The sequence below is a fragment of the Diplotaxodon limnothrissa genome, linkage group LG1 (genome assembly GCF_057381915.1).
Source record: "Diplotaxodon limnothrissa isolate DT_005_m linkage group LG1, D_limnothrissa_male_GT1.1, whole genome shotgun sequence".
Taxonomy (NCBI): domain Eukaryota; kingdom Metazoa; phylum Chordata; class Actinopteri; order Cichliformes; family Cichlidae; genus Diplotaxodon; species Diplotaxodon limnothrissa.
In genome coordinates, this window is record NC_140596.1 from 43,238,459 (window position 1) to 43,251,919 (window position 13,461).

Consider the following 13,461-nt stretch of genomic DNA (forward strand, 5'->3'; position numbering starts at 1 on the left):
AAGGAACTACTTCCTCTTACGCTTTTCATAGACATAAATGTGTCGCAGCCCCTGGCGTGGGCACTCACAACAATGGCTGAGCGTAAACAGAGTCATGTGCGGTCATATTTTACCTCCACAAACAGCCCAGACGCGGTTTGTGATACATGTGGAAAGACAGTGAGGTGTTGTGGCAACACCACTGACCTCGTCAAACACCTCAGAGTAAATCATATCACAGAGTATGATGAGCTTATGTTGAGACGAACTGAAGAGGAGGAGAGGGACGGGTGCTGCTGGGGCGAGACAGACGTCTCTCGTCCTTTAGTGCTGCAGGTCTCGATGCATTCTCAATCATCCAGGAAAGTAAATCTGGAAAGTGCTGCAGGCAGGCAACATGCTCAGATAGTGCACAACTTCAGGTTTTTTATTTCTATATGATTATACTGTGTTATTAAGCAATGGAAACAAGTAGTCTGATGTCCTGTAATGATTATGAAGCTATATTATTATTACAATTACATAATACAATTGTATATTGTATTATGAAATACAATGAAATATAAGTTTTTGTACAGAGCATCGGTATCGGATCAGTATTGTTGATAGGCAGAGCATAATTGTGATTATGACACTTTATCTTTATCATACAAAAATGTTTGCAATTTAAAGAAAAAGAGAAAGGGAGGCTATTACATGTGTGTCTACACTGTATGTGTTCTTCCTGCTGTGGAAAATACATGAACGGACAACTCCAGGCTTCCTTTTTTGTTGTCACCGATATCAGACAACATTGACTGCAGATGACATGTGGCACGCACTAGTTGATATTAGAACTGTACAATTTCCTCTCTGACTTTAATCACACTGTGTGGAACTAAACACACAAAAGAAAAGAAGAGTTCGGACACTTCCCCTGTATGGTGGTGGTTCCCTACGGGATTTATTTAAGTTATGAGATGCTTGTCAGAGAATTATGTGTGACGTCAGTGTAACGGACATCTAGCTTAAATTTTTGTCTTCTTTGTGTCTTGATCTTGCATTTTTCTTTTTGCAATAACATGCAGTCACAACTTATATTAATTCTTTGCTGCCATATTTAGCATCAGTGTGAACAGGACTAAGGTCAAGAAGCCCTCCTCACACCACCATCCTCTGCAGAAATAGCTCTATTAACTATTTCCCATCATCATTCTCTCCACCGCTGTTCCCCAGACTCCTCCAAACACACTCTCTATTTCTTTCTCTCTCCCCCCTCACTCTGTCACTCTCTCTCACACACACACACATACAAACACACAGATAAACTTCCTGTCATGACAAGGTTGAAATTAAAATGGCCTGTTAGTTTAAACCCGTTCACAGCACACGCTGATGTTGGGATATTTTCTCAGTCTTATGCAGATAGAGGCAGTCAGTAGTGCTGGGGTACAACTTGCAAACATTCTGTATGTAGGTTTGTGTGTGTGTGTAAATGGTAAATGAAATTGTCCTCGTGTAGAGCTTTTCTACTGTGCTTTCTACAGCTCGTCTCATCCACACTTTCATACAGGCCTAAGTGTGTGCCTTTCAATCTAACAAACAAAACAAGCTGTTTTTATTGGAGAGCATTAACTTTCATTCATTTCAGATATTTTGTCTTCAGTCATCTTAATAAGATATTGGAACTTGTTACTGTGATTTTATTACTGACTCAGAGTAATGCACAGTGAAAGTGAAATTAGCACATCTAAAAGCTGTTTGCTCAACAATGACAAGCACAAAACAGCTCTGTTAGCTCTCAGGGGGATAGCAGGCAGTGTAACAGAAACTAGCAATGATCCCGTTGAGTCACTTTGTGCTTCATGTTACTTCGGTCAGTTTTTAGTGCTGGAGTATTGCAAGTATAGCTGAAATAACATATAAAACATTATTCTGAAGACACTAAGTTTAAGACCAAATCTTATATCCAGACTGTGGCCTATGATCTGCTCCATTAGAGGGGCTTTTTTATTGGTAGTGCTGTACACTCAATTCTTTGGAATTTCAGGTTGACACAACCACCAGCACTTTATACAGCCTCTGTAGAATTATCCACATATCTCACTTATCTTAACTGCACTACTGTATAGTTCTGTGTAAATAATCATTCTGTACATACGATAATTTTTAATCCTACAATTGTTTACAACCTGCATAGTTCACATTTCTGTATAGCTGTATATCTCAGATTCTGTATAGTTTTTCATATTTATATCCTGTTCATAGCCTGTACATAGCTTGTACTCACTACAGCCTGTACATACTTATAGTTATAGAATATTCACAACATACTTCATACCGTGTACATTATAACATACCATAATAGACCCATTTCTGTAATATACTCACATATCTATATTATTGCTAATCCATCCATCCATCCATTTTCATCCGCTTTGTCCGGGGCCGGGTCGCGGGGGCAGCAGCCTAAGCAAAGAGGCCCAGACCTCCCTCTCCCCAGCCACCTCCTCCAGCTTATCCGGGGGAATACCAAGGCGTTCCCAGGCCAGCCGAGAGATATAATCTCTCCAGCGTGTCCTGGGTCTGCCCCGGGGCCTCCTCCCGGTGGGACATGCCTGGAACACCTCACCCAGGAGGCGCCCAGGAGGCATCCTTGTCAGATGCCCGAACCACCTCAGCTGGCTCCTTTCGATGTGGAGCAGCAGCTGCTCTACTCTGAGCCCCTCCCGGATGGCCGAACTTCTAACCCTATCTCTAAGGGAGAGGCCAGCCACCCTTCGGAGGAAGCTCATTTCTGCCGCTTGTATCCGCGATCTCGTTTTTTCGGTCACTACCCACAGCTCGTGGCCATAGGTGAGGGTAGGGACGTAGATCGACTGGTAAATTGAGAGCTTCGCTTTTACACTCAGCTCCCTCTTCACCACGACGGACCGGTGCAGTGTCCGCATTACTGCAGCTGCAGCCCCAATCCGTCTGTCGATCTCCGGCTCCCTTCTCCCATCACTCGCGAACAAGACCCCGAGATACTTGAACTCCTCCACTTGGGGCAGGAACTCATCCCCGACCCGGAGTGGGCACTCCACCCTTTTTCGGCTGAGAACCATGGCCTCAGATTTGGAGGTGCTGATCCTCATTCCCGCTGCTTCACACTCGGCTGCGAACTGCTCCAGTGCGAGCTGGAGGCCCTCACCCGATGAAGCCAACAGAACCACATCATCTGCAAAAATCAGAGATGAGATTCTGAGGCCACCAAAGCGAAAGCCCTCCGCCACTTGGCTGCGCCTAGAAATCCTGTCCATAAAAATTATGAACAGAACCGGAGACAAAGGGCAGCCCTGGCGGAGCCCATCACCCACCGGGAACGAGTCCGACTTATTGCCAGCAATGCGAACCAAACTCTTGCAACGGTTGTATAGGGATCGAATGGCCCGTAGCAATGGGCCAGACACCCCATATTCCCGCAACACCTCCCACAGGACACCCCGAGGGACACGGTCGAATGCCTTCTCCAAGTCCACAAAACACATGTAGACTGGTTGGGCAAACTCCCATGCACCCTCAAGTATCCTGGAGAGGATAAAGAGCTGGTCCAGTGTTCCGCGACCAGGACGAAAACCGCATTGTTCCTCCTGTATCCGAGGTTCGACTAACGGACGAACTCTCCTTTCCAGCACCCTGGCATAGACTTTCCCAGGGAGGCTGAGGAGTGTGATCCCCCTGTAGTTTGAACACACCCTCCGGTCCCCTTTCTTGAAGATGGGGACCACCACCCCGGTCTGCCAGTCCACAGGTACTGCCCCTGATCTCCACGCAACATTGCAGAGGCGTGTCAACCAGGACAGCCCTACAACGTCCAGAGCCTTCAGGAACTCGGGGCGGACCTCATCAACACCAGGGGCTCTGCCACCAAGGAGTTGTTTAACTGCCTCAGTGACCTCGCCCCCGGAAATTGGCGGGTCATTCCCCTCATCCCCAGACTCTGCTTCCTCCTCGGAAGACGTGTCAGTGGGATTAAGGAGGTCCTCGAAGTATTCCTTCCACCGCCCGACAATTTTCTCAGTCGACGTCAGCAGCGCTCCACCAGCACTATACACAGTGCAGGTAGAGCACCGCTTTCCCCTCCTGAGACGTCTGACGGTTTGCCAGAATCTCTTCGAGGCAGCCCGAAAGTCTTTTTCCATGGCCTCTCCGAACTCCTCCCACACCCGAGTTTTTGCTTCAGCCACTGCCCGAGCCGCATTCCGCTTGGCCTGTCGATACCTGTCGGCTGCCTCCGGAGTCCCACAGGCTAACCAAGCCCGATAGGACTCCTTCTTCAGCCTGGTGGCTCCCTTCACCTCTGGTGTCCACCATTTGGTTCGAGGATTACCACCACGGCAGGCACCAACCACCTTGCGGCTGCAGCTCAATGCAGCAGCTTCGGCAATGGAGACGCTGAACATGGTCCATTTGGACTCAATGTCCCCAGTCTCCCTCGGAATGCTGTTGAAGCTCTGCCGGAGGTGTGCGTTGAAGATCTCGCGGACTGGGGCCTCTGCTAGACGTTCCCAGCACACCCTCACTACGCGTTTAGGTGCACCAGGTCTGTCCAGCGTCTTCCCCCGCCACCTGATCCAACTCACCACCGGGTAGTGATCAGTTGACAGCTCAGCCCCTCTCTTTACCCGAGTGTCCAGAACATATGGTCGCAGGTCTGCTGATACGATTACAAAATCGATCATCGACCTACGGCCTAGAGCATCCTGGTGCCACGTGCACTTATGGACACTCTTATGTTCGAACAGGGTGTTCGTTATGGCCAAACTGTGATTAGCACAGAAGTCCAATAACAGAGCACCGCTCAGGTTCAGATCAGGGAGGCCGTTCCTCCCAATCACGCCCCTCCAGGTCTCGCTGTCGTTACCCACGTGAGCATTGAAGTCTCCCAGCAGGACAACAGAGTCTCCAGGTGGAGCACCCTCCAGCACCCCCCCCCCAGGGACTCTAAGAAGGCTGGGTACTCTGAACTGCCACTCGGCGCATAAGCGCAGATGACAGTCAGGACCCGTTCCCCGACCCTAAGGCGCAGGGAAGAAACCCTCTCGTCCACCGGGAAAAACCCCAACGTACCGGCAGCAAGCCGAGGGGATATTAGGATACCCACCCCAGCCCGCCGCCTCTCACCAGCCCAAGCCATGCGTAGAGGTGAGCCCGACTATATCTAGCCGGTATCTCTCAACCTCACGCACTAACTCAGGCTCCTTCCCCACCAGAGAGGTGACATTCCATGTCCCTATTGCCAGTCTTGGCAGCCGGGGGTCAGTCCGCCAGGGCCTCCGCTCCTGGCCGCCACCCGGCACACAATGCACCCGACCCCTATGGCGCCTCCTGCGGGTGGTGGGCCTGCGGGAGGATGGGCCCATGTCTCCTCTTCGGGCTGTGCCCAGCCGGGCCCCATGGACTAAGGCCCGGCCACCAGACGCTCGCCCTCGGGCACCCTCCCCGGGCCTGGCTCCAGGGCGGGGCCCCAGTAACCCTATCCCGGGCAGGGTAAACTGTTCCCTCGATGTCCTTTTCATAAGGGTCTTATGAATCGCTCTTTGTCTGGTCCCTCACCCAGGGCCAATTTGCCATGGGAGACCCTACCAGGGGGCAAAAGCCCCCAGACAACATAGCCCCTGGGATCCCTGTGACACACAAACCCCTCCACCACGATAAGGTAGCGATTCAATATATATTGCTAATATATATTGTAATATATCTATATTACTAAAGCACTTCTGGATGGATGCAAACTGCATTTCGTTGCCCTGTACCTGTGCATGTGCAATGACAATAAAGTTGAATTCTATTCTATTCTATTCAAAGTAATTTGTTTGCAACCTCTCAGAACCACCATATTACGGAGAAAATGTTTTCTACATTTTCTGCGGGATTAATTATGCTTTAGAATAGAATAGAATAGAATAGAATAGAATAGAATAGAATAGAATAGAAGGCACAGAAGAGTGCCTTTCATTTTCTTTATTCCTTCGTCGGCCTCATTTTCTCGGGAGAGCACGCGCTTAAGGACGCAGACAATAGGGATGACATCAGATGCAGATGAGGATGATGCGCTTACCTCCTTTGTTAACTCCTCAAAGGGAGCTAAAGCTCTCAGGACCTTTTCCAGTAACCCCCACTGCTGTGCACTAAGTGTGGCAGGCAGATCATACTCTGCAGAATATGCACACAAGGCTCGCTTCTGTTCTGTGAGGGTCTTGATCATATAATATGTGCTATTCCATCTTGTTCGCACATCTTGTATCAGACGTTTGGGTGACATGTTCAGCTCCATTTGAATGTCCTCCAAATGCGAATATGCCTGTGGTGAGTGTTTGAAGTGACCCACTATTTTTCTGCCCACTGTCACAGCATCACATACACCACGTTGTGCAAGCAGTCCCTCATTCACCACAAGTTGCAAAGTGTGCGCGAAGCATCCCAAACTTGCAACACCTAGCCGGTCCAGTGTTTTGAAAATGACAGTCTTCACTACAAAGCTTTCTTCGTTATGAATTAGCATACACGTTTTTATTGAACATTTGAAGAACTAGCAAAGAACACAGAAACTCTTGTAGAGGACATAAAGTCAGAGATAGAAACGACAAGGGGCAGGTGCATCTAGCACAGGTAGAGCTGCTGCAAAACCCCACAGAGCCCAGCAGCCAGCAACAAATTCTGGATCCTTTGCTTTTAGTTAGCAGTTAGCATTAGCAGCACATCCTGTGTCCAGACTTTTATGCTGCGCACTGTGACTCACAGCAATGGTCCCGGGTCAGCCGTGACTTTGTATTAAACTAATCCTAAAGTAATAATGGTATTTCTAACTGAAACTGTATGACCCTTCAAGGACCTGCAGTTCAAAAAAGCTCCCCTCCGACAGCCAAACCCATCTGTTCTCTGATTGGATTGTTACATTTGTGATTAACATGATGAAAGGAAGAAAAATAGGGTCAAAATTCGTACTTGTAACTTGCAGAGATTCACATGTTTTTTTTTGGCTAAGTCCACACACAAATCTTTTTTACGCACACACAAATTATTTTTACACATACAAATCCTGATTTACAAGTACAAACTATTTATGACCACATTTTGAGCCCATACCAGCAGAGTGAAACTGAAAAATGGTTTGAAACCGAAAAATGGATTGAAACTGAAAAAAGAAATTGTAAGCGAAACCAAAAAAATTACAGTTTCAATTAATTTTTTTTCACTAACCATTTTTTTACAGTGTCAATACAAGATTTTTCAGTACATTTATTTTAGTTACAATAATTTTTTTTCGGTTTCATTTCAAGGTGGCATCGTTCTGATCCCATAGTTCCCAAGATTTTTTTGCTAGGCCCCCCTTCCCCTTTGTTTTACAAGAAAAATGTTCGCAGCCCCCCCCCCCCCACGCACACACACACACATCCTCCAATCACACGCGCCCATATTTTGCTCCATTGTGGTTTATTTCACACCTCAAACATTTAGTAAACAGTTAAGCAAATACAAGTAATCAGCAATAAATTACAGGTAGTAATAAAATAAACTACTAACTTGTTTACGCTGCGTCCGCACCTACACGGGTGATTTTGAACACGCAGCTGTTTCGTCCACGTAAACGGCGTTTCGAATCTCCGAAAACGGAGATTTTTTAAAACTCCTTTTTTGCGTTTCCGTGTGGACGAGGAATACAGAGTTGGTCACGCAGCGTCAAAGGTATGCGCCTTTATTCACGTCACGCTGTGGCCACGTTATTGTTTACATGAGATGAACTGCAGAATGATAGAGACGAAATACTGTTAATCTGACTGTCTGCAGGTTTTACACGCAGTTACTGTCCCTCTGTTTACAAAGGCAGAGGCATCACGGTGTCATTATTTTATGTGTTGTTGTTTTTTTCCTGTGTAATAATGTTCAACATTGTTATCAATACATTTTTCAAAAAATGCCTCTCTGTGCAAAATGGGTTCAAAAACATAAACAGCTGTGGGATCCTGTTTGTCTGTGATTTAAACAGCCCAGCGCTGCTCCTGATGCAGGGGAAACCAACCCTGCAGGGAGACCTACCTCAGCACCTGTGCAGGTGAAGCCAAAGGGCAGATTTGCTTCAGCAGATTTTCTAGTCTTTGGCTTAGAATGAAGTTGGTTTGGAAACATATTCAGCGACGCTTCATCTCCTGCTTTGCGTTTGTGTGGGCGCCCCGTGCTAGCAGTGTCCAAGCATTTTTTCCCTTTTCATACCGCGCCCCCCCTGCAATGGCCTTGCCCCACACTTTGGGAAGGTCTGTTTTGGGGGAAGCAATAGCTGCAGAGGTGACGAGGGCTGTATCCCAATTCAGGGTCTGCAGCCTTAAAGGCTGCATTTTAAGGCCGATTACATCAATTTGAAGCCCTCAAATGCGTCCTTCATTCCCCTGAATTTTAAGGATGTGGCGGTGTAGACTTTGTGGCCCAACATATCCCAGAATGCATAGCGCGGCGGTGGGTGTGGATAATTTAGCCGGGCAGAAGGGGAGCGGCGGAAGAGTGAACTGTCAAAAGTAAGTACTGAATATTATGTCACTTATTTATCTGCAAATGTTTAATAATGAAGAACATTAAAACATTCCTGTTGGCCACATGTTGGCAAAGTTATGTGACATTAGTGACGTTTGTACTAACTTGGTTTTAAAGCCTTTACTTCAAAATATACGCCGTTCAATAGCTGAGCTTAATCTCACAGAGATTGTGATGATTTTGTGGATAATTAAAGTCAGTCATATATCCACAAACACAACAAGCTGAAAGTCAGTGACGCTGCTCGGTTTGCAGTCCTGAACATCACGGCACAAGCAGGATTCACTGCACTGTTAATGTGAGCTGTGTTATATTGCTGCCTCTGCTCGGTGGTGTCGAGCCAAACGGACTTTAACGTGTGTTTGAACGAGCTGACGGTTCACTCGTTAAGCTGAAAGAAAGATGCTTTAATCACAGCAGTCACACATGTGTCCACTGCACCATCTGGAACTCTTCTTGTTTACACTCGTAATAACACAAACACTAAATCCTGCTTCTCTGGTGCTGTTGTGTAGCAGTGTGTACACCTGAGACTGTCACCTGTCTGTCTGTCCTGCACTCTCTCTCTGTTTCTTTCTCTCTGATTGTGGAATAAAAGTATGAACATGTATTTATAAGTCACACTTGTGTTTGAATCCTGCAGCTTATCACACATTTGATTTCCATGTGTGACGACTGCAAGTGTCCAGAGTGAGGACAGACTGAGGGACCCACTGCTGCACATCATCTGTGAGGCTTTGCAGCCCTGATGATCCACCAGGACAAACTCAGCAGTGTGTGAGGAAGAGGAGGAGGAAGAGCCAGCAGCAGCTGACAGATGGAGAGAATAGACAGATTGTCTCCTTTTTGTGAAGGACTGCTAGGAAAGTTTAACATAACTGTCTGTCCTGAATCAGTCTTATTAGGTAATGTTCAAATAATGTTATCATCCCAGTGTTTCCAGTGTGGGAGAAAGTACTCAGAGTACTCAGGGCCTTCAAGTTACACACCATGAAAGGCAGCAACAAGTTTAATGTTCAGAAACCTAAAGTCTGTATCAGCAGCAGAATGGAGCTAAAATAAATGTTGGTTTCAGTTCTATGAAGCTTTGAGTATTTTGGATCAGTAGCTGCTGTGTTTGTTGCATCATATTGCTGTAATTGTTTATATGCTTTATATATTCTGAGCTAAGTTGATCTATAGTGTTACATCATATTCTATAAGGATGTTATGTGTTTGTAGACTTTCTGCCCAGTTTGACCCATTTAGCAGACGTCAGCCTGTTTAAGGCTCTGATATCTATTCTGTGTGACTTACAGCAGTTATGACATGGTCTGATTTTCTCACCCAATAAAGGAATATTTCATATATCAGTCTACTCTTCATTCTATCAGACACAGTTACCACAGCTCGCACATTTGCTTTTTACACATATATGTAAGCATTGAGCCACATTTAGCAATGCCAGCATATTAAAAGAACAATATTTGTCTCTTATATGTAATGCATCTATAGATACACTGTCAAAGATACTTGTCTTTGAGTGAAGATTTAAGGTGATAGGAAATATAAATAAATGCAACTTGAACCTTTGACACAGAGTTCAAGCTCACTGCTGTAATATATCCTGTAATGTACAGGGTGGGGCATTTATATGGATAAACCGTAATAACATGGGAATGGTTGGTGGTATTAAAGTCCTGTTTGTGGCACATTAGTATATGTGAGGGGCAAACTCCTCAAGATGGGTGGTGACCATGGTGGCCATTTAGAAGTCGGCCATCTTGGATACAACTTTTGTTTTTTCAGTAGGAAGAGGGCCATGTGACACATCAAACTTATTGGTAATGTCACAAGAAAAACAATGGTGTGCTTGGTTTCAACATAACTTTATTCTTTCATGAGTTATTTACAAGTTTCTCTTTGTTCACAGCCATTGACATGTCGAACAGGACTTTAATATCACCAACCATTCCCATTTTATTACGGTGTATCCATATAAATGGCCCACCCTGTATATATATCATAATAATCTGACAATAACTATAATATTGGCCATATTATATTTACATTACCAGAGTGAGATGATTTTAGTCTCATGAACAACATGAGCTAATTGTTATTTCCTAACTAATCTTAAATGAGTGTTCAGCACAGAAATGAAGCCCAACAATCATGTTTACAGTCCTGTGGTCTCAGCCTCAGATACTCAAGTAATCAAAGTGATGTCATAAAAAAATGAATGACCAAAAAACCATTTTCTCCTTCATTTCTGTCACACAAAGCTGTATGTAACGTTTCTCGCGGTTAGTATCATGGTTGCTAGGCAACCTGAGCAGCGCGACGAAGGCTACCCATATGGAAAAGATATATATAAATCTTATAAAGTTTGTATCTGTCTTGTGTGAAACTTGTATGAAAAGCATACAAGAGTGAAAACAGATATAAGATCCCTTGAAAAATTCTATAATGAAACTTGTATGTTTTGGATACTTACTAAATATATGAAAGTAATGAGAAAGTGGCCACTTTCACGACTAAATCACATATGTTTTTACTATTTCTTTTCCATATGGGTAGACCGTCCCATTTCACAAGCCTCTCACTTCCGCGTACTCAGTGCGCGTACTGCACGTACTCCGAAGCATGCGGTCGCTGGATTGGGACACAGCCCAGCTCTTGTGGTTTGTGTGCTTTTGCTGCATTATCCTAAGTTGCACTACATTTGAACTTTTAGGGCCACCGAACAATAAGGTTAAATGTTAAACGGTTTAATGTTAAAGTTAAACATTTAGTGCAGCACTAGAGTAAGCATGATTTTTGGGGGGAATAATATACATAAAATTGAATTTGATGCATAGTGCTGAAGTTTACAAACAAATGAAATGCACACTTTGTTGATATGCCATACAGGACATACATCAGCTACATCAAGAGTCATTGCCCATAGCTCAGAGCTAAATCTGGCCAATACCAATCATCATCTTAGAAAATATAGCCATGGTTAAGTTTGTGGAAAATATTAACTCTGATGTCTACAAGAGTGCACACTAGTATAATGACTGCTTTCTGTGTAACTACTTTGTACATTTTCATTACTGACAGTAGGGAGATCTTTTCACAAATTCTAGATGTATGCATATTCTTGCAACTGAAAGACTACTGAAAAGAACCATTAGAGTGCCCAGATTAGAGTTTTAAGTTTGAAATGTCAAATGAAGCTAAACATTTAGTACTTTTAGTCATGTAATCAACTCTATTCATTAAACTCCAGATCTATTTTCAAAATAGAAAAAAGAAAATGTTTCTACTGCTATCTTTTCAGCTTGATGTGGTTCCAATGCCTCATTCATATATACACACCTTTACTCTTTACATTTGTTCTGTCCCTCTGTGAGTCTTTTTTTTCCATCTTTTTAGTGCAGAAAGTTTTGAAAAGAGGACTTTTGTGTTTGCAGTAGACTCACGTTATACATGAACTGTTGTCACATTTGCAGGGGCCTGTTTTGTCTTGCAAGTATGTTTTTTACTGTGACGCTAATAGCTTATAGAATGGGAAACTACCAGCTCCTCAGGATACACACTGTTTTACTCAGGCCGTTCACTCGGATGTGGCTGATAAAAAACCTGACTGACTGGTTTTAGTTTTGTAGTACACGGTAGTGCTGGGTGTGGTGATGAGTGAGGGCTCAACACTTCATTACACAACTCCACATGTTACTCGCTGACTCGCTGTTCCATCCCTCTGAATAAATATGAGTGCTAGAAAACGTTTCAACATCGCCATCATGTGGAGCTTGCAGGCAGTGTTGGGAAGGTTACTTTTAAAATGTATTCCACTACAGATTACAGATTACATGCCCCAAAATACATTTTGTAATGTATTCCGATACGTTACTCAATGAGAGTAACGTATTCTGAATACTTTGGATTACTTAATATATTATCATGCTTTTTACAACTACATGAATGTAGTATTCATGTGATTTGTTACTATTATTGTAACAAAATACTAAAAATGTTACTATTATTGGTACTATTATTGTCTTTTCCAGGTCTTTAGGCTACTGTCATGGTCCTGGGTGTTTTGGATTAACCCGGGTTCTCGCGGTTTGTCCTGCCCGTGGGTCTGTCTTACATTATAAGAGTGCCTGGGACTTGTAAAGAGTTATTCATCGTGCACTTTGTAAATAAATTCACTGTTCATTATAGGAGTCCTGCATTTGGGTCCTACTTCTCACCTGCAGCTCCACGGTCTGACAGACCTTCACAGAATAATCCAGCCACAAATGGGCCCAGGACTGTGACGTTTTTAGTGACTCACAAAGATGGACAAGTGCACAGTTTTGTGTTTAACTGTCTGTTAGCTTGCCTGAAAGCATTGTGCCCTGTTGAATGAACAACTCTTTTGTTTTTAGTTATAAGGTAGAGTTTTCATATCAAACTGCTCAGAAATAGAATTAAATACATATTAAGATATTGAATTACATGTAAATAACTGTAGTGGCAAATTTCTGTCCCAAGCTTCGAAAAAATAATTCTTCCACTTCTTAATGTGAGCTGTTCAGATTTATTTCGGACTCGTACATACAAACAAAAGATGTCACGGTCAAAAAACTATTTGCTGCTACAGCGCACATTTCCATTGCCGTCCTGGCTCACTCTAACCTGCTACCCAGAGCGTTCTGCTACCACACATGCGCTGTAATGTTTTCTTACCCGACACAAATTAAACGCGCAGCATTTATTCTCTAACAACATATCATACAAAATTAAACATGTAACATAATAACTGAAACAGTATCAAAAATATTTCTCTATAGATTGGCTCTAACAATAATACAATGCTCTCTGAGAAGGTATAGTCTTTAACCCTTTTTAAATATATTCTGTGGGTCAAATATATTTGATCCACATAGCATAAATTTGCCAAATGATAATTATAAATGATTT